At 39.8% G+C, this 19,825-nt stretch overlaps 1 protein-coding gene across 2 annotated transcripts in view; it reads left to right on the top strand.

Annotated features, from left to right (window-relative positions):
• Positions 1-19,825, top strand: part of LOC140381517 (carbohydrate sulfotransferase 8-like) — a 144,858-nt gene that overhangs the window by 83,791 nt on the left and 41,242 nt on the right. The window lies entirely within an intron of this gene.

Raw genomic sequence — 19,825 nt, 5'->3', positions numbered from 1 at the left:
ACTGGGATAGGCGCCAGACCCCTAATAGGAACACACGGTAGTCAATGAATGACAAACTATCTTTCTTTATTTTTTTAAATGTTAAAACATAACTATTTGAGTCATCTTAGACAAAAAAGGGGGAGTATACCTTAAAAATCTAATAAAAATGTACAAAGAATTTACAACATATGAGCATTATTAAACTGCTTATTAAACTGTTTTCAATAACCAAGTGATAAACTAGTAAATACCTTATAGTACTTATAAATAAATAAGTCATTTTGATGAATGCATAAGAAACAGTTAATCTGTTACAGCTGTTCATCATGTGAATCACTGTTCCTGGTTCACAATATGGGTTGTGTCTTGGCTTGTAGGGGTCATGGATATAGTTATGTTACGTTTCATTACAGGTTTGCGCAGTAAATTATAAGCCAAACTGGTTAGTATTATCTAATTATGATTCTACTTAATGTATCTCTTTTCATCATCTTAGGTCTTCTTAAGTTTACACAATCACCACATCAAAATTGGGACTAACCTGGGACTAAACCTGGAAACTAAGACAGGACTAACCAGGCCCAAATCTACATTAGGACTCAAAGTGGACCAAACAAGGACAATATGAACAAATAAACTGTGAACATCAAGCTATTAATTTCTTGTTGACAAATAATATACGAGATAATTGTTTCCAGTATGTCTCAGTTACAAAGTTCAATTTGAATTATAGACAAAAAGAACCGTGTCCTGATTGATAATGACATGCACATTACATCTTTGGTGTCTTCAGAGTACCTGTGGCCTTTTATTATGTGTCCAAGCTATCATCTTTATGTCTGTTGCTCCTAAATTAATATATTTTTGGGGATTTTATCGGGACCAAATTGAATGTCCCCCCCTTTCTTTCTTTCTTTCTTTCTTTCTTTCTTTCTTTCTAAGCAGTTTACCTTCTGCCCATCTGTTGTTCCAAATGTTTTGACGATCTTATTAATCTCAGCGCCCGTAATGTGCACTGCATGTTAAACAGGAAGGCAGAAAAACAAATTCACCATTACCAAATCAGTCAGATAAGATTACACACACATTATCACATAGATTTTTCTAAGTGCTGTGAGTTACAGCATCCTGGAGCAATGGGAATCAATTTACTTTCAGCATTTACCTTGCTAAAAGCCAACATTAAAGTACTAGTTAGCTTAATACACTGCTCATGAATTATGCATGAAAAGAGCACACTTTTTTGCATGGAAATGAATCCTGGGTTAGAAGGGAAATCATTTTAAAAGTCTATGGTCTGTGGTGGAATACGTGGGGTTTGATGGACACCTTTATCTCAGCTGCATTATAGTCATAACTTTATTATTCTTATGAAATATGGTTTTGCATTCATATTGCTTGGATCTACTGGTTTCATTTCTGATTAAAAGTGTATGTTTCTGTATTTGTTTTGCATATATATGATTTGTGCCATGGTACAGCTGTTTGTTTGTCTATTTTTAACTGAGGGGAATTACACTTACACTTTTACACTTTGTGAACTGCCTACATTTATTTTTGTCTATTTTCCCTCTATTGTTTTTGTAACAAATGCAAATATATCCCTATGGGTTTTCTTTGGGTATTTCAAAATGACAGGATGACATTTTATTCAGTTATTCAATATCCAGTTGCCACATCGCTCTATATTTAATCTTTATTCAAATAAACCTGCCACATAACAACACTGAACCGAACGACGTTGACACTAAATGCAGATAAAAGTCTCAAGAGTCACATAGAACATTATTAAAAGCAGCAATAAATGTTTGAATATGTGGCCGTTTTCAATTTGAAAGCATTCTTAAAATAAATTCCTTCCTTTTCATTTCTATTGTCACGCTGCAAGAAACAAGTCTGTTTTCAAAGATTTCAGAAAAGAAAGATAAGACCAGCTTGAATTCTTTCTACTGTTCTGTCGATGCTCTTCCAACAAATTGTCCAAGGTTGTGCTGCTTTTAAAATTCAATAAAAGTCCAATAAGCATTGAATTAATGTCTGAGGAAATGAAAATGAAAATATCCTTACAAATATAAAGAAATTACTGAATTTTTCGTGGTCACTGGATGTTCACAAAAAGTACACAGCATCAGAAATCTCAACTTGAAATCAGTTTAGCCTTTAGCTCAGATGCCAGTTTTACACGCTCATCGTCCTCGGAGGTCGGATTTTCAGATTTCCAACATCTAAATTTACACCAGAACACTGTCTAGTCTCTGGGATATCCTACTTGGAAACTCGGGCAACATTTCAGAACCTGAGTTAGTTCAAATTAGACGATCCAACATGGCTGCACCCTTATTACCTGGAGGCCAACCAGATCCTCCCCCCACAGCAGTCTGGCCTTAGATCAGGGTGTCCAACTGAAAAAGCACACTTCATTGAAAATGTAAAGTGTCTGGACAGGGGTGAGGTGGCAGGAGTAGTATTTCTCGATCTTAAAAAAAGCCTCTGGAACGTCACCACCTACTTTTATCCAAAATGTTAACTTCACGTCTCCCCTGAGGCAGTGGACTGGTTTGCCTCTTTTCCTCAGGGTGGGGAACATTGTGTTAAGGTGGCTCATTTCAGAAACATCCGTATGGGCAACCTCAGGGTTCCATATTGGGACCATTGCTGTTTAATCTCTCCATAAACCGCTGCCTTTAATCTTATTGGGTGTCGGCTGCCAATTTTATGCAGATTATGCAGATTTTTATGCACCCGCCAAGACATCGGCGCAGGCTGCGGAGGTTTTATCTGCATGGCTGAAGTTAGTCAGTGGCTAACGCAAAATAAGTTGGTTCTAAAGCTTAGAAATGTGTTTTACCATGAAATTATAATTTTTTTGCCAAAATATGGCCAATAAATCTGCAAACGAATAAAATACCATCAGTTTATGAATTCATGTATAAATTAAAATGGGTACTGCGTGCTGTACTTCACACTGCATGACATCATGGGCCCCGGCAGCTCCCTCAGCCACAGAGCAAATTGGTTCAAAATTAAATCAAAATTATGGACAGAAAACCAATCTGCTCTCCTCACGGCCACATCCTTATCTGAATTATAATGTATTAAGTTTTGAAACCTTCAGTATTTTTTGTTTTCCCAAATTATGTTTCAAATGTATTAATAAATTGGCCACTCAAATCCCACAGTGCAGGACGTCTTTTGAACAATCAAACGTTTCATTTAAGAGCTGTAAACTGTGGAACCCATTACCCACTGAAATCAAAGGCATTTCTGAGATAAAAATGTTCACCTCTCTCAAGTGCTCACTGAAAGAAAATCAAAACTGTAGCCACTCAGACTATGAGTGAGAGCAAAAGCTGTGCAAATGCGTACAATTGCACTGATGCATTTATAACAAGGAAATGGGTTTTAATTTTGATTTTGACTGTTGAAAGTGTAGAAAAGCCCAATCCGTGCAGCACACATGATACATGTGGTTGCTGGGTTGGGTTGATACAGCCAAAACCCTCTTGATTGTTTATAATAATTTGCGTTTTTTGTGATCTAATGCCAACGGCTATAGGAAAAAATACTAGAACTGGCTCTGGAGTCCTTCAAATCTTACATCCAACAAGTTTCTAAGTGATCGATAGCATGGGCATCGAACGCCGCGTCTACTTATTATGTCCATGCTTTTTCCCATTAAAAATATAATATTTCTTATACATTGTTATTTGCTCTGCAATTTTTGAAACCCATAGATACCAGGATGAATATGTGCTATAGTGAACCCACAAGCTATAAACAAAACAATAGAGAAGAAGTATGTATTCATTAACTATTCACTATTCTACACTGTGATGCTGTCTATGCTTGTTGCTATGGGCGATAGAAGGCCTGAGGAAGCAAAAGCGTGATGTGACCTGTATGTGGCCCCAGGCTGAAGACTCCAGGCCCACACAGCTCAGATACATTCCCTTTGCGCCTGCATTAATTAGCCAACAGAGGATGAAAAGTTGTTTTGCAAAGAGAGGGAAAAAAGCAGTGTCTGGGGGGTTTCTCATATGATTGTGTTGAATGGGCCCCGGAGGTTTCTCTGCTTTCACTCAGACAGGGCTTGAGTTGCTCTCGGCTCTCGGCTCTTGGCGTGCATGTTCTGCCCTTCTGATGCACGTCTCATGTAACGTGCAAGGTGGATACAGTGTTATCCCAGAGAGTAAAGGACAGACAGAACTGCTTAAGGGCGTTAATATGCTGTCATGGAAAGTACAAAAGTAAAAGTTTTGGTATACTTACATAATGTTTAACTGTGGATACTTTTACTTACTATTTGAGAGCAAGGACTTTATACATTTTTGAACAGGACTGAAAGGTAAAAGGTATTTTTCATATGGGTTGAGTCGTTATTTTTAGCACATTTGTGGTGCTAGCTTTCTTTAAAGTTCTGGCTTTGAGCAAAATAAAATATATATGTTTGAATTGCTGTTTTTAACCAAAAATCTGCATAACTCCCTTCTCAAAATCACCACATTTAATACTAAACAGTCAAATCTGGGTGAAACACTTTTACTTTTTGGTGCTAACACTGTTCTCTCGTTCTTTTTGTTTTTTGTTTTAACACAGCAAAAATATATATTATACATCATATATATTACATGAGTTAATTCGCTACTCAATTTTAGACAGAAAGGCAGTATTTATGCATTTCCCGGATGTGTCACACAGTCATGTTTTCACAGGTGGTACAAGTCATGTCAGTAATGCAGAAAGAGACATGTTTTTAGAGACAATTCTTCATCAAGATCACATTTTAATAATCCTCAAAATATGTGTGAATTTTTTAGTTATTTCTTTATGATGTAACTATTGTTTATGCATATATCTGGCTTAATGATATGTCTGTAAGTATATTGCAAACTATCTGACCTTACTTTCCTTTCTTTTTCTTGCTGGGCTGATCACTATCTCTCCCTGACATCTGACAGGTAAGACCTCTCTCTGTTTTGCACTGTACCACACATCAATACAAACATCCGAGGGGCTTTTGTTTACTAAGTCATACATCGAATTAAACCAAGAGCAAATCTCCTTCATTAAATCCCCTCATACCACCACGGTAGTTATTACATGAAAGGAATGGTTTTCACTACAGTTCAGCAAAATCCCTCCACAACTGCATCCTTCCGCCGCGTTAAGTAATTCTCTTCCCTTCTTGCTGCACTTCTTTCTTCACAAGAGCATCAGCCTCGTGGAAGACAGTTGTTTTTTGGCACACTTGGAAAACCACAATGAGCTGGATATTGGTTTCAAAAGAAATATAAAGCATATTTGGGATGAGTTCCACAAGGTTGCGTGTTCACAGCGGAAGCACATAATAGATATGCAAAGTACGTCCCTATGCACAGAGCAGCGCTGCGCAACACATTCCAGTGGTGCTTGCTTACTTGCATTTGTTTGAAGATATCGAGGCTATTGTTTTCCCTGGGAGGAATTTGGCTGGTGGGAGGAGAACATTTCGTGAATTGTTTTCTATTTTGAGCCGCTTGTAATATGGATGTAATGCGTCCACAACATGAAAGTAACAAGTAGTGTTGATAGCAGGGCCTTTTCGGATCAATTATATACATTTCTTAATTTAAGAAAAAGCCATCGTTGGGTATGGGTAACCTTAAGATTTAGGCTATTATGGGTTTATTTATTTAGGTGCTAGGCTACTGCAGTCAACATGTAAAAAAGAGAGCACACTTACTCAAAAACTGCATGTAATCGACAGCGTTATTAATACATTTCAATTATTCTAATCACAAAATCAGATCCAGCACCGGAGCCCTGTGAATGAACAGTGGGTTTACGTGTTATTTATTGCTCACATCAATAATCTACATTTTGTTCTAATTGGATCTCGTCCTATTTCAGTGCTGAAATCCTGGTTTGTAATCTGGGCTGAGGAGGGTTGTGGGCTCTCCTCCCCTCACAGATGTTTCATTAATTTGCTCTGATGATTCCGGCCGAGACCTGATTCCCCACACAGCCCGACATAATCACATTCACCTCAATATACAAACAAGTTCACTTCACTGGCTCTCTCCGGCTGAGCGCCAAGAAAGCCTGCCTGATACACGTGTGAACGTCTTTCCATGATAATCAGTGGAACAATCTACACCAACCAGGGGATCACGGCCGTATTGATTCTGAACTGCGCTCGCAATAGCATCGAGTTCTACTTTTCGCGGAGGGGAATGACTTTGCCCACTAAAAAGGAATGTTATAAAATTGCACACCATGAACTCTATTATTAAAAAGTCTATACTGACAGGTGCTCTATGTGGCTATAATTGGTAATGAATATCAAGCACATTCCTTATATAAAGAGACAATACTAGTACTATGTGACTTTTCTGGTGACGGGTGATTTAGATGGCGCCGTATGAACAGAACATGAGCAAAACAGCACAGAGGGAAGTAGTTCACAAGCCACAAGCTGCTCTCTGCCTTAGACACACTCCATGCGCAGTAGGAAATCCATTCATTGCAGAAAAGTGAATGAATCATCGCTCATAGTTCATAAAGTTGCCTCAGTGTGCATGGAATAACTTTTGTCCACTCGTAGTCCTCACTGCCCAATCTCCACACACCCACAGCTTGTTTATTGCATTCCTCTCGCTGTCTTCAATTTCCACAGTGTAGCGGCTCGGCACATCAGCTGCCATTGCGTTGTCAAGATGGCTCTAGTCACTCGTGGTGTCCGACTTGTTGTTTGCTCCACACTTTTTAGAGCCGGGCCTGGCCTATTCCCGGTCTGCCCCCCCCCGTCTAGTACAGTCCTCCCACATAAATGCAGCCCCCTCTCACCCTGCTCCTGTCTGCATCACAGGCCCACGCTGCTTCACTGTGGAGATTTATCAGGGTCAGCTGCCCAAAGAGCAGAGCCACACTGCCAAACTGGAATCTAATCCTGCTTCTGCCCAGGCAGAACAGAACCATGCAATGAATCAGGCACGCTGCTGCCGCTGTGAGTGTGAGAGCAGGCTCTGTTTGCAGACATACAGACTTCTGCATCCATTTGTGGGCTTGCTCACGACCGCTGGTAGAAATGATTCAAAGCCTTTGTTGAAGTCGATATCTGATGACAGACCAGAGTCTCTCACAAGGTTTTTAAGGAAAGTGAATCTGTACAATTGATCTGTGCGTGGTTCAGATCTCTGATGGAAGGATGTTATAGGAAGAGACAATAAGATATTGCATTAAACATTCATGCCCAGCAGCACAGCGCCTGATTTTTTGCTTTTCTGAACATAATGTAAAACTGCACCTGGATAAATGGGTCGACTCTAGCTCCTATGCCATCTTTTTTTTATCCCTGGACTCCTTTTTTGCAATGGTTTTCACTGTGAGATCTACTGTATCTTCCTAATCCTACTTTGCCATTTGCAAACCTACGTCATTCATCTCCTTGGAAACTGCTTATTGCAAAACCATGACCCTTTACCAATGTATAAAACCATTTCCTGAAATGAGTGATATATCCACGCACGTGACTAAATGTGTTGAGGACCTCATTATGACAGGAAAGATACATAGCAATTATTGGCCACGAGTTTGAAATGTATCCTTGACATTATATGAACCCGTTATACATTTAGATTGCATGGATTTTGTCCTAAATCAGATAAATCTGGACATCAGATTTTTTTCCACCGTCCAATAAAATGAAGAAAGTGCCCCTTTTGTTTGTGATAAAAAAAAACTCTATCGCCTGCTTGTCTGAGGGAGTCGGATCTCTCCTTCACAGTGGAACTATTCAAGGTTTTTCCGTTTTCCCAAAGAAGTTTGGCAGTTTACCAAATAAACTGAATTGAATAAACTCTTTACATATAATGTTAACTGACATTGACAGTTAAAATGATGTGATCTGGATAAATTGCTAAAGTGAAGCTGTATTCACTCATGTTAATGTAGTAAACGCCTGAAAATAATTGGTTTCACTATTTTTGGGGTTTTATTAAACAGTCAATTATGCAAACACTGTTTTTCAAAAGCATTTGTGATAGTTTTTCTATTCAAACTACTCACCAATGCACAATCTTTATAACATTTTGAATCTCTATGAACCAATGCTTAAATCATTCCACAAAAATGAAAACAGAAATACATTTGTAGCTGCCCTCAATCATTTGCACATTCCGGTGCTCAAAATTAATCCACAATCTGTGAAACTCTGATGAAGTTTGTTAGACGGCGTTACTTTCCGTTTGAATTCCCTGCCGTCGCCCCTGTGTAGCGTCTCATGATAAATGTGTGGATGGCGAGACGTCAACCGCAGGAGCGATGCAGCATTTTTATTCCCTTTAAACATACGATACAAATTTTGGAAAATATACTGGCATTTTGAAATCCCTCCACAAACGCATCAACGCTGCTGCTTTCACCCAGTTGACCAAGTTAACTCAAATATTCACGCTTTGAGAACTCCATGTCTACTCCCTGCCTACTAAATAAAACTACTAACGGACCACTTCATTAAGACTGATGCCATATACATTTCCCCTGTAATATACTCGTCTTTTTATGCACATTAAATTGACTTTGAGACCACTTCCACACAGCCAGCTTGCTATTTCTTTGTTTATGATGGCCCGTGGAGTTAAAAAAAAAAAAAAAAAATCTCCTACTCAGCCCTGTCCTCCTACAGTAATCAAACAGTGCGAGGTTATGCGGGCACAGGCACACATGGAGATATGCTCGGCAGCCCACTGATCCATTGTGATTAGCCACGAGCTGGAGCCGAGGCAACAGAGAGCCTGACCACTCACACACACACACACACACACACGAACACACACACACACGAACACACACACACACGAACACACGCACACACACAAACACACACACACACACACACACACACACGAACACACACACACACTCACACACACGCACACACGAACACACACACACACAAACACACACACACACGAACACACACACACGAACACACGCACACACACAAACACGCACACACACACACACACACACACGAACACACACGCACGAACACGCACACACACACACACACACGCACACACGAACACACACACACACACACGAACACGCACACACACACACACACACACACACACACACACGCACACACGAACACACACGCACACACACAAACACGCACACACACACACACACACGAACACACACGCACACACACAAACACGCACACACACAAACACGCACACACACACACACACGCGCGCACCAGCGATAGACGGCCGCTCTTTGATGTTCTTTGAAGACTTTGACATACTTCACACGTTCTACTTCTAAACTTCTCCTGTCTTCAATAAAACATGTTAAAGGTCGTGCATAACCTTGTAGAGGTGGACCTTGCATTGTCGCTGTTATTTGGATAAAAAGGTTAACTCTGGACAGTGTGTGGAAAAGTAATTACATCAAAAAAATGTGTGAACCTTAAATTTAAATTGCAGCGTTTGATGCAGGGATCAGAGTGTGCTGACTTGGCTGCTGATGACTCAGATTTGACAGAGAAAGTGTTATAATGTGTTGCTGTTGGTTCATTAGTTTGTCTAATGGCAAGGTTTATTATTCCCTTTTGAGCAATGAGTTTCATAAATATCCTTCTGTATATATTGAGAACTGTTTTGTCCGACAAAGTTTGAAAACTATTTCCAAAGTCAAGTTCTACGTTGATTAGAAACCTCAGACACTTGTTCTCTGTTGGAAGTACAGAGAGTTAGAATTTGAGCTCAAACCTTTGGCATTGCACTTTCTGAAAGGTTCACTTCATCCCTGCACCTGCTGACCGCCTCTCACGGTCACTGTGTCACATCAAAGTCTGCCTCCATAGAGCTGAGAAATCCAATTCGCCCAAACTGCTGCCCCTGAGAGCATCGGAGCGTACAGAGACAACTTGTCAGGGTTTGATTTGTGAAACACACACCAAAATCTTGTGTTCTTGTATTGGTTAGACTTCCAAAGACAACACTGTCATTGATAGCATTTATTTCTGCTGATTTTGTAGATTATATGAACATGTGAAATCTTGAACGTATCTCTTATAGAGAGTGAAGTGGGAACACAAATCAAAGTGCACACTGAGTTTTGGAACACAATGTCCTCCCAGTACTTGGAGTTTCACAAGGCACTTTATTCACGACTCCATGTGGTGATGGGCAAGTTGTAAACTGTGCACAAAGGAGAAAAAAATGCTATTGTTTTTCTTGAATGTCACTGTTATGTTGGATAACATGAAGACTGTGCCAAGGCAGGATATCATGCTGGCAGGCTAATTATGTTTTAGTGCATTTGACAAAAACAATAAATAAATTAATAAATACATGTATTAGTTTAGTTTGTTAAAACAATCCGAGGTCAAATTATTTGTAGGGAATCTTAACAATGCTAGAACACAAACATATTGAGTTTCAAATTTGATTTCTATAAGAAACAAACGGCATTGAATGCTAAGCACATCGGAAGTTATGCCGTGCTAAGAGTATTTATGCGGCCGCTGCAGCACAGCAGTTCTCAGTTCTGAGATGAGTGGACCTAGCAGAACTTTCCCAGGGCAAGGTCACCTCATCGTGCCCCACGTCCAATAACAGTTGACAGGGGAAAATATTCCCTCCCTCCTGTAACACTTTAAAGAAGCAACTATGGATTTAGTGCAACCTGGCTCCTTTTTGATGACGCAATGCTGAGTAAATACTTTTGCGCCCTAGAAAACTTAAATTTAATTTCTTCAAGGCATTTTTCAGCCCCCTGTGTGCTCTGACATATGCTTTGTCTTAAAAGTACAGAAAGTTGTGGCAGGAATGGAATCCCCATCTCTGCCTGAGTGAATGGACTGTTGGAGTGGGGAGAATGGTTTCTTTTGTCTCTTTGGTTGACAATTATAAACTTAAAAGCTCATTGAACTTTCTTTACACTTTAAATATATGTGGTAGACTTATTTAAAGACACTTTCAACCATGTTACAATTTTCAATATTACTAAACAAATGATATGTACAAAAAGATAATATTCACAGATTACTTTTTAATGATGGCGTTACAAAGATAATAAGGGCTACAAATGTAACTGAATTGCCTCTCCTTTGTTGTCTCATGCTAAAAATAAGGATTGCAGTTATTTCTCAGCATTGATTCACTTTTAACATGATAAAAGCTCCAACAACAAAAACGTTTCTCATTGAGATAAAACAACTCTTTGTAGACATAACATAAGACATAAACATGCTCCTGTGTCTTCTCCAGCTGGAGCAGTTAAACAATTGTATTTGTATTGGAAGACAAGACAGCAGCAGTGACATTTCACTGACAGACTAAACCCAGCAGATTCTAAAACTTATTAGATTATATTTATATGCCAGAGAGATCTTTAAATGTTATAAAAAGGCCACATTCTTCCTGTCACTTCTTTTTGTTAATCACATTTTTCTCTCAGACACAGTTTACGTCAGTGATATACTTGTCTTTATAGAGTGTATTTTTGATACATTTTTGCTGCAATGTAACTTGACATAGATAGAGGGATTCTGTCATTTCTTATTTTTATTTTCCTTTTTTTCACAAACTGCAACTTGACCACTGTAAAACAAACAAAATATTTGAAAAAACATGAGAACTTCTTGTATGGACTTTAATCCCAGGTGATTGGGTTAGGTTTGCCTAAAATTCTCCTTTCCACCTATTGTTTAATTGTTAGAAAAGTACATTTTGTCTTTATACGGACATTTGGTTTCTTCAAAGGCAGCACAACCATAGCTGTTTACATACTCACAGTGTGAAAGTTGGGACATAGCACCATGCATCTTTACCTTCTGTATTTGTAGTGAATTGGCATTCCATGCACATTCCCAAACCTCTATGCCATCCATTATCCAAGGTAGAACAAAGCCTGGATGTGAGATGTGAAATTTCAGCAGAGGATGAATTTGAGTCAATTTTTCTGCCGTGGCTTTTCATTTGTCTTGCTCAGAGCAGGAGGAGCAGTGCTACCTCCCAGCTCTTTGATTAAAACAGGGGAGAATTAATAACAGGTGTCGCACCGTGGAGAGCCCTGTCTGTTGGAGAAAAGTTCCTCAGGAAGAAAAGGCCATGCAATAAGTCACAATCTGCAATTAAAGGAAAGACCAGGTTATAGGTTATGTATCCCGAGAATGACTGGGTCAAATGAGGCTCTACCAGAGTTCTTAAAGATATATGGCTAAAGAAATACTGAATTTTAATGAATAGCCCTGGTTTAATATCCTTTAAACATGTTGTGCAGCCATCGTATATAACATATAGGCTCAAATATATACGACTACTATGCCTGTCCTTACTGTATGTGGTGTTGCTTTATCTTGACCAGTGCAAGACTTGAGAGAATGCTCGGTGCTTTAAAGTACCCGTGCATCTTTAATTTATTCATTGTTTTGTATTCTTTTCTTTTTGCTTTTTCCTCACATAGGGACAAATTATTTCCCTAACGTAGAGTTGCTTTTCATTAGTGCTTACCCTGCAAAAGTGACCTTATTTCTCTCATAATTGAAAATCACTGCAGTAAGCCACTCTAATAGCAAAGCTGCATTCTGGCATTTATCATGTTTACAGCGACGCCCTGAGCTCACGTGATCAGGGTCTGTCTGAACTCAAGTTGAGGTACTTAAGACCAAGCACCATCATTGTGTAGCCTTCGACAATAAATCTACATTAGATTTACATTGATGATGAATGAATGCATGAAAGCTGCCCTTTAAACGCATCCATGAGGGAAAATGGACGGCTGGAGGTGCTTGCTGGAAGCGAACGTAACAAATTCAGGAGAATCTTTGATTACCTCTAATGTGGTTATAGGTAATGGTGACCTGTCTCCAAGGAGCCGAGCCAGAGCTAAATTATATTTCAAATCCATTAAAGTGGAGCTCAGATCCATGATTTGCTTCCAGCACGTTGCTACCCAGGGCAGCACATAATTGAATTTCAAACCTGGAGCCAGGAAGCAGATAGGCCCCTGAGCTAAGTCCTCAAAGAACATAGAACGGGATTATGCATAAAGTACATGATTTATTTGTACCTATCAGACGGGTTATAAGCCGCTTTCTGCCACACAGAGAAATAACATTTGTTGAAACAACACAAGCTCTGACTGGCAGAAACCATTTGAAAGATAAGTCATTTTCAGCCAAATGCTTATGTCTCTATATGCCTGTCTCTCCATAGACCTGACCTGTAACTTTACCTGACGGTGGGCAGGTTGCTGCTTCTTATTTTGCTCCACAGAATGGCACAAAACCGATCTATCATTTTGAACGTTCTAAAGTGTGGATTTAACTTTCTTTTTCTATGGACACATGTGGGAGGCCTGCCTGCCACAAGAAGTACTACTGCTTTAAGTAATGTTTTAAAAATACCATAGATATTTCTACAAGTGACAATATCCCTCGTTATGCCCTTTGGAAAGGGAAAGCTAGGGATTTGTGTGGCTAAACCCTGGTATTATTGTATTCTATACAAGGGCTTTGAATCCGTCATATAACATTTTAATATCAACTTTATCCTGAGAAAACAATTCCTCTTGTGAGTGTGACGATTGAGGTTTAATTCCCAGACAGACAACAGTTTGATCCTGTGACTCTTTGCCTCTGAGTCTGCCTGGACTTGTCTGATTGTTATGGAGCCGGACTCTGGGGCAGACTGCGCCTTTAATAGCAGAATCATGCACTCAGGCTGGTGCATAGCTCTCCTTTCTCCTCTGTGTCATCTCCGCTATTTCAGGACATCCCTCAAAGTGCAGTCACGACAACTGACACTACACTCAATACTAAATCAATCACTCCACCAATTTAACAATTAGTCTCATTGTGCTCTAAAAATAAACACACAAACCCTGCAGAGGCTGCTGTCTCTGCACACAGCACTCAGGCCATGGGCGGACACGCTAACTCAATTACAGGTATTGTCTGGTACTTTCTGGCAGCTAATCATCTCTTTATGACTCTGCGTGTGACAATGCAAAGTGATTTAGAACCTAATCTCCCCCAGTAGGGCAAGAAAAGCCTGCAGAGTACATTGACAACATTTGACTAGTGTTTGTGTTGAGTTCAATTTAAACTATCGTACAACATTTCCTCTATACACCATGACTATAAGCCAGACTATAAAGCTACTCCACCCACCTTTTTGCATAGCAACATAGCAAAAAGCAGAGACGTGTCATATAAAGATCATCTGAGGCTTGTTACTCTTTGAATATCAGTGTTTCTCATTACAAATGATTATTTGTAATAAATATAATGAGTCATCTACTCTTGATTCACTCATTTAGTTTCACTTTTACAACCATATGTTTCAAGTTCTATTTTTGATACATTGTTATCATTCAATCTTTGCCTAGATTCATTAGATAACCGAATAATTAGCTTTGATCTAAATCCTGTGTATTTACAGCATTAGCTGTTCATTAATACAAGTAAATTAATTAAACGAATTAAAGCTGTGTGTTTTACGTGCATCATTTCTGAAAAATCCGATTGTTCACATCAGATGTAACTGTTTACTTTTTTAATAGCAATAATGAATCCAGGTATGAAATAACGATCCGATGCATGTAAACAGCCGATGTGCACAGCCACATCGATTATACTGAAGTAATTATACATTTGTGTTACACTGCAGCTCTCCCCAGTCCATCACTTCACTGGTCTGTTTTTGCTTCCATTGTTGTATACATAATGCCTAATGAATGCCCACCCACTTTCTACCTCCCTTGTAATTACCAACACCAAAGCTTCCCAGTTTAATAATGTTTAACGACATGTTACTGACTAATCGTTCAAGCAGACTGGCCCAAATGTGCACTGCAGTTTTTCTGTGAAGGGAAACTAACCGGCTTAGGAGTTCAAAGTTAAGATCGTAAGACGTAGTGTATAATTGATGCCGCTGAGAGTGGCTTTGTAATGATACAACAGGAGCTCTTGGCACGGCCGCCTCCCCTGGCAGCCTGTCTCCGCCTCTTAGACTCCGTGTGCTGCAGCTTCTACTGCTGCTGCTGCTGCTGCTGCTGCTGCTGCTGCTGCTGCTGCTGCTGCTGCTGCTGCTGCTGCTGCTGCTGCTGCTGGTCACCACGCACACTAAAACACTTCATTCACACCACAGATACATGTCTCTGGCTCTCACGGCGATTAAATATTGAGTACATGTAAAATCAGTCAAATGTAGCAAGCTGTGTCTGTAAATGAATAATAACACAGCGATAACATTAAGAGGATGTGACACAGTAATATGATATGCAATTATAACTGTGTAATATATTCAAATGTTTGTATCCAGCCAGAACAAGTTGTACGAAAAAGAAATCCAGCACAAAACTACTGCCACAGCAATATGTAAATGACTGCATTCTCGAAAACTAATTAAACTGTGGTGACATTCAGATTTCAGATGTGCTGTTAGATATACTGATTGATTGAATGAATGAATACAAATATAATAACCAAATGGGGCACAGAGATTGGACCGCACACTATGTAACTCCACATTTGCATTCTCGGTGGTCCGGATATATGCCAACACGACTGTCTCCGAAACGACAGGGCGTTTGACGAGTTAACAAAACGCGTGCGTACGAGCAGAGCCAGAGCTGGAGAAGTGCTCGGAGACGACGTAACGAGTTCTTCAAAAGAGGCGCCGCTCATGTCGACAACCTCCCACAAAGTGCATTCCCAGAATAGAAAAAGGACTGGTTATTGAGTCTGCCCTTCGCCCAAGTGAGCTTTATGATTTAGTGCAGCGAGCCATCAACTCTCTGAGCAACGCGCGGCAAACAAAAAAACATTTTATCAATATTCCATCAGGCAGGAGCTCTCTCCGTGTTAATACGTTTCCCAGACACAACTTGGCCCCTCCCAGTGCATTGAAGCAGGACCCCCTAAGCCTGTCACCCACAGCCCATGGGATGGCACGGTGCTAAATTGAATGCCAATGGCCAGTGGGATGACAAGCATGTGTTTTCCTTTGACGGTGACGCGTTGAGACGGGCATTATACCAACATTTTTCTTTTTGACAGCACAATGTTTACGGCTGCTCCACAGTTCTTAGAAAATAACTGACACGAGTTATGATCGTCAATTTACTCCAACGTGTTATGTGACAACAGAAGTACAACACATCATTGGAACTGACATTGTAGGTGCCCAATTTAGTTAAATATGTCAATTTAGTTTTCCAGGAGTCTATTGCTAAAAGCAGCACTTTGTGACTAAATCATGCTGTCTGCAACTAATTTAGTAAAGGTATTTTATCAATTGCAAACCTGCAAGAAAGGTACTAAATTGATTTAGTGTTGGTGGTCCGCCCCTGCTTCACTTTATTGTGAAAGGCGTTCCAAAGTGCAAGCGATAGCCCAAAAGGTTTGTGAGAGCTGGGACCGAGTTAGATCCATTTGAATACTTACTTTTGCAGTTTGAAAATGCAGATAAAGTCTACATTTTTAATAAAGACTGTAACTTGCGTCAAAGATATTAGATGGATGTAGGCAATTTATAATTTATGACCGTACTGACCACCGACTGAATCGTTGTACAGCTCGGGTATGAATACCCATGGAAAGGAGCTCTGTGGTTGCATAGTTACAGAAGATGATATGACTACACTGTGTTGGCAGTTACAATACAGACATGTCCCTTTAACATGTCAAATTCAGCAAGTTTTGTACTAATATTTGAGCTGCATCGTGTCAAAGAACAAATATATCTGTGACACATTATAAATATTGACACACATTTTCACATCTCTCTTTGTACTATTTATTCATCTCATTGTCATTATGTTTATTCATCTCATGTTTTATGGCTTCATTCCTTGGGCAATGGGTTTAATGGCGTTTTTTTACACTTTAAACTTTCTATTATTGCATCGTAATATTTTACACCGTACTTCAAAAAGCGTTTATTGTGACATCCCTATCCTTTCCGTATGTATTTCTTATAGTTGTCACATTACTTTGAATAGACTCCATTGTTTCAACCGCTTATTCCTCATTGAGTCATAAAAAGACCAACCTTTTGAGTACTATGCCCGTATTAATTATAAATATGTACATCAAGAAAGTAATATTTTCCATTCTACAATGAAGCCCTTTGTGTAGAAACCCCCCTCGCAGCCTTTAAACAGCGCTTGATTGCTACATTAAGGTGCAATTCATCTGCTCTGAGTAACAATGACAGTTAAATTGCTGTGAGAAAAGGGATCCCGCTGCCGTGTTGTGGACGCTCGCATGCGTCAAATGGCAGCGCACACTTGCATGCGTGCCGTGGTGATCCAAACAGCCCAGTGTGATAAGTAGACGGTGCGGCGGTGATTGTGACCCCGAGGAGAAGAGCCGAGCTGCCTCTCCGTGACGGGGGAAGACTAGCACTCTCCACTCATCACCAAAATGGATGACTCTCTCAGAAAATCACTACCTTCCTTATAATCTCTGTAATTCACTTCAAAATACTCTCAGCCCGCACTATGTTTTATTCATGCGGCGCAGTGATTGAATTTAAGGTAGTTTCCAGCTAATGTTGTAAAAATGGAATTTGTCAGAGCTTTTTTTTAATGTACTCTGTTGAAAAGACCAATTTGCAGTAAAATATTGGCTTCGGAGCTTGTGTCAAAAGTACAGTTTGCGATCTCTTGATGAAAGCTTTTGAGCAGTCGAAGATACATTATGTCTATTTATGAATGCTTCCACAAATAGGATTGCATTTCTTCACATACCATAATACTGAAGTAATTCCACATTTCTTAAGTTTATAATTACAAATTCTTACTACTTTCGCATACCTTTAAGTTATGGAGTGAAAAAAAAAATGTCCATGCAAACTAAGACCACAATGCAATATCTGTGCGTGCGAGATATTCTATTGTGTTACCCATTTTCTGTGTTTGTGTGAATGAAGAAGTTTTCTATTAGTTTGCCTCGAGAGGTCGGAACATTCTGCATCTTCAGCTGAGGTTAAACACGAACATTCTATACAGTACTTTCCCCTACATGTTGCTTTTCTCTGTACAAAATGAAATCTCGTGAAAGAGTGTATGAATAGGGGACCGAGGCAGAGGCAGTAGCAAATTTGCCGAAAGGACATTATTATGCGGTGCTTCAGTCTTGGCAAAGCTGCAAATGAGGGATTTGGTGGGGAGCACTGGAGTGATGGCTTGAGTGGCAGAATGCTCCTAAAGCACTGGCTAGTTCTAATGAGGCGGCTTGATGTAGAAACCAGGTCCGGTGGGCACAGAGAGGACCAGATGTCAGTCGCACGCTCACGCTCAGCTCGCTCCTCCGGCTCTGCCTACCTTCGCTGCTCGGCCCATCTGCGCTTGCCCGACAGTCAACATTTAGCCACTGGGAAAAGGACGGGCACACACTGCACCTGGATCATTAGAGCTGCCCAAGTGAGAAAAGATAAACATATCTCTTCTGCCTACGCGCTATAACCTCCTGGACAACCTCTTGATGCTCCCAAAGATTTTGTCAGCTCCTTAACGATGTTTTCTAATGAGCAGAAAATATAACACATTCCGTTATGCGATCACATCCAGGAACGGTTGAATAACCCTCACAGCTCATGTTGCATGAGTCAACCGTGAATCATGGATTGCCAAGGCGCCACTGAAAGAAAAGTGTCATGAAATATGCCAATTCTTGTCAGAGGAGCAAATGAGGAAGAGAACAGAAGAAGATGGGTTTCCTGTTGAGAAGTGATTGCCGTTTAAAGCTTTGAAATGCTTTGACAGGGGGCGATTTGAAGCTCGCACAATGACTTTGATTTCAGAAAGAAACATGATTACGTGAAGCCAGTCAGTAATGACCATTGGCAAATACTGATTACTGGAAGCAAGTGATGCCTTTGAGGAGTGATCTGTTGACCGATTTATGAGCTGTCTGTGCACACGTCACTCCTCCAACATATAATTGTAGACATAAGAAATAAAGAATGTCCCCAGTTTACAGGGTCTGGTTCTATATTTGTATATTATGTGGGTCTAATCCATATTGCTTTTAAAAACATTGTCCAGATTAAGGCTACAAGATTAATCACAATCAAATGGAAACTTCCATTTGAATTTGAGGCATATAGCAAATCTCAAAAGCTGCCATTTTTAAGTACCAGAATTTAAGCCACAAATAACTAGATATTCTGTTTAATTCTGTATAAAACGCTGTAGTTTAGATGTGTACAAATATATTCTGAATACAGATGATTCTTTTATTATTTTGTGAACATTGAACAGAAAACTTAATTTGTAAATACAATCGTAATACACAACAATAAAATATGTTTCTTAAATTGTGCGGCCCTACTGTAGTAATCATGAACAATCCAGGACTAAACTAAGACTAGAAGAGGATAATACACAGTCTACATGGACAACAAGAGTGAACGCACCCTTAGAGTACAACTCATCTTATTTGACTTGCTCTGATGTGCCGTGCCTTTCACTTGAGCACAGCAAACAGCTGCTCTTAATGTCATCCAGCTGTGTGTCCATAATAGAGTTTAACTCATGTAACATTTTATGCTCCTCCTGACACATTCCCTTGGGTAATTTACCATAACCATGTGTTGAACATGACGACATATCAGCATCGCTGTGTGCACCGTTGGCTTCTTTACACCATTTTAAAGCCGAAAACCCAGAGAGGGAAGCAGATGACACGACCGTGATCTTTCCACTTTGTCTGTGTGGGAGTTGTGCTAATTTGCAAACTTAGCCAGTGCCATGTCTTCTTACCACGAGACTGTAAACAGAACATATCGTGCTGTCTTCCGAGATAGTGTCTGTTGCATCAAGTTCCTGATTTTACATT

Source organism: Eucyclogobius newberryi, unplaced genomic scaffold, assembly GCF_026437365.1.
Source record: "Eucyclogobius newberryi isolate DKJ021-1_F unplaced genomic scaffold, fEucNew1.0.hap1 SCAF_5, whole genome shotgun sequence".
Lineage (NCBI taxonomy): Eukaryota > Metazoa > Chordata > Actinopteri > Gobiiformes > Gobiidae > Eucyclogobius > Eucyclogobius newberryi.
The sequence above is the reverse complement of the archived record's forward strand: the minus strand, read 5'-3'. Positions and strand labels throughout refer to the sequence as shown.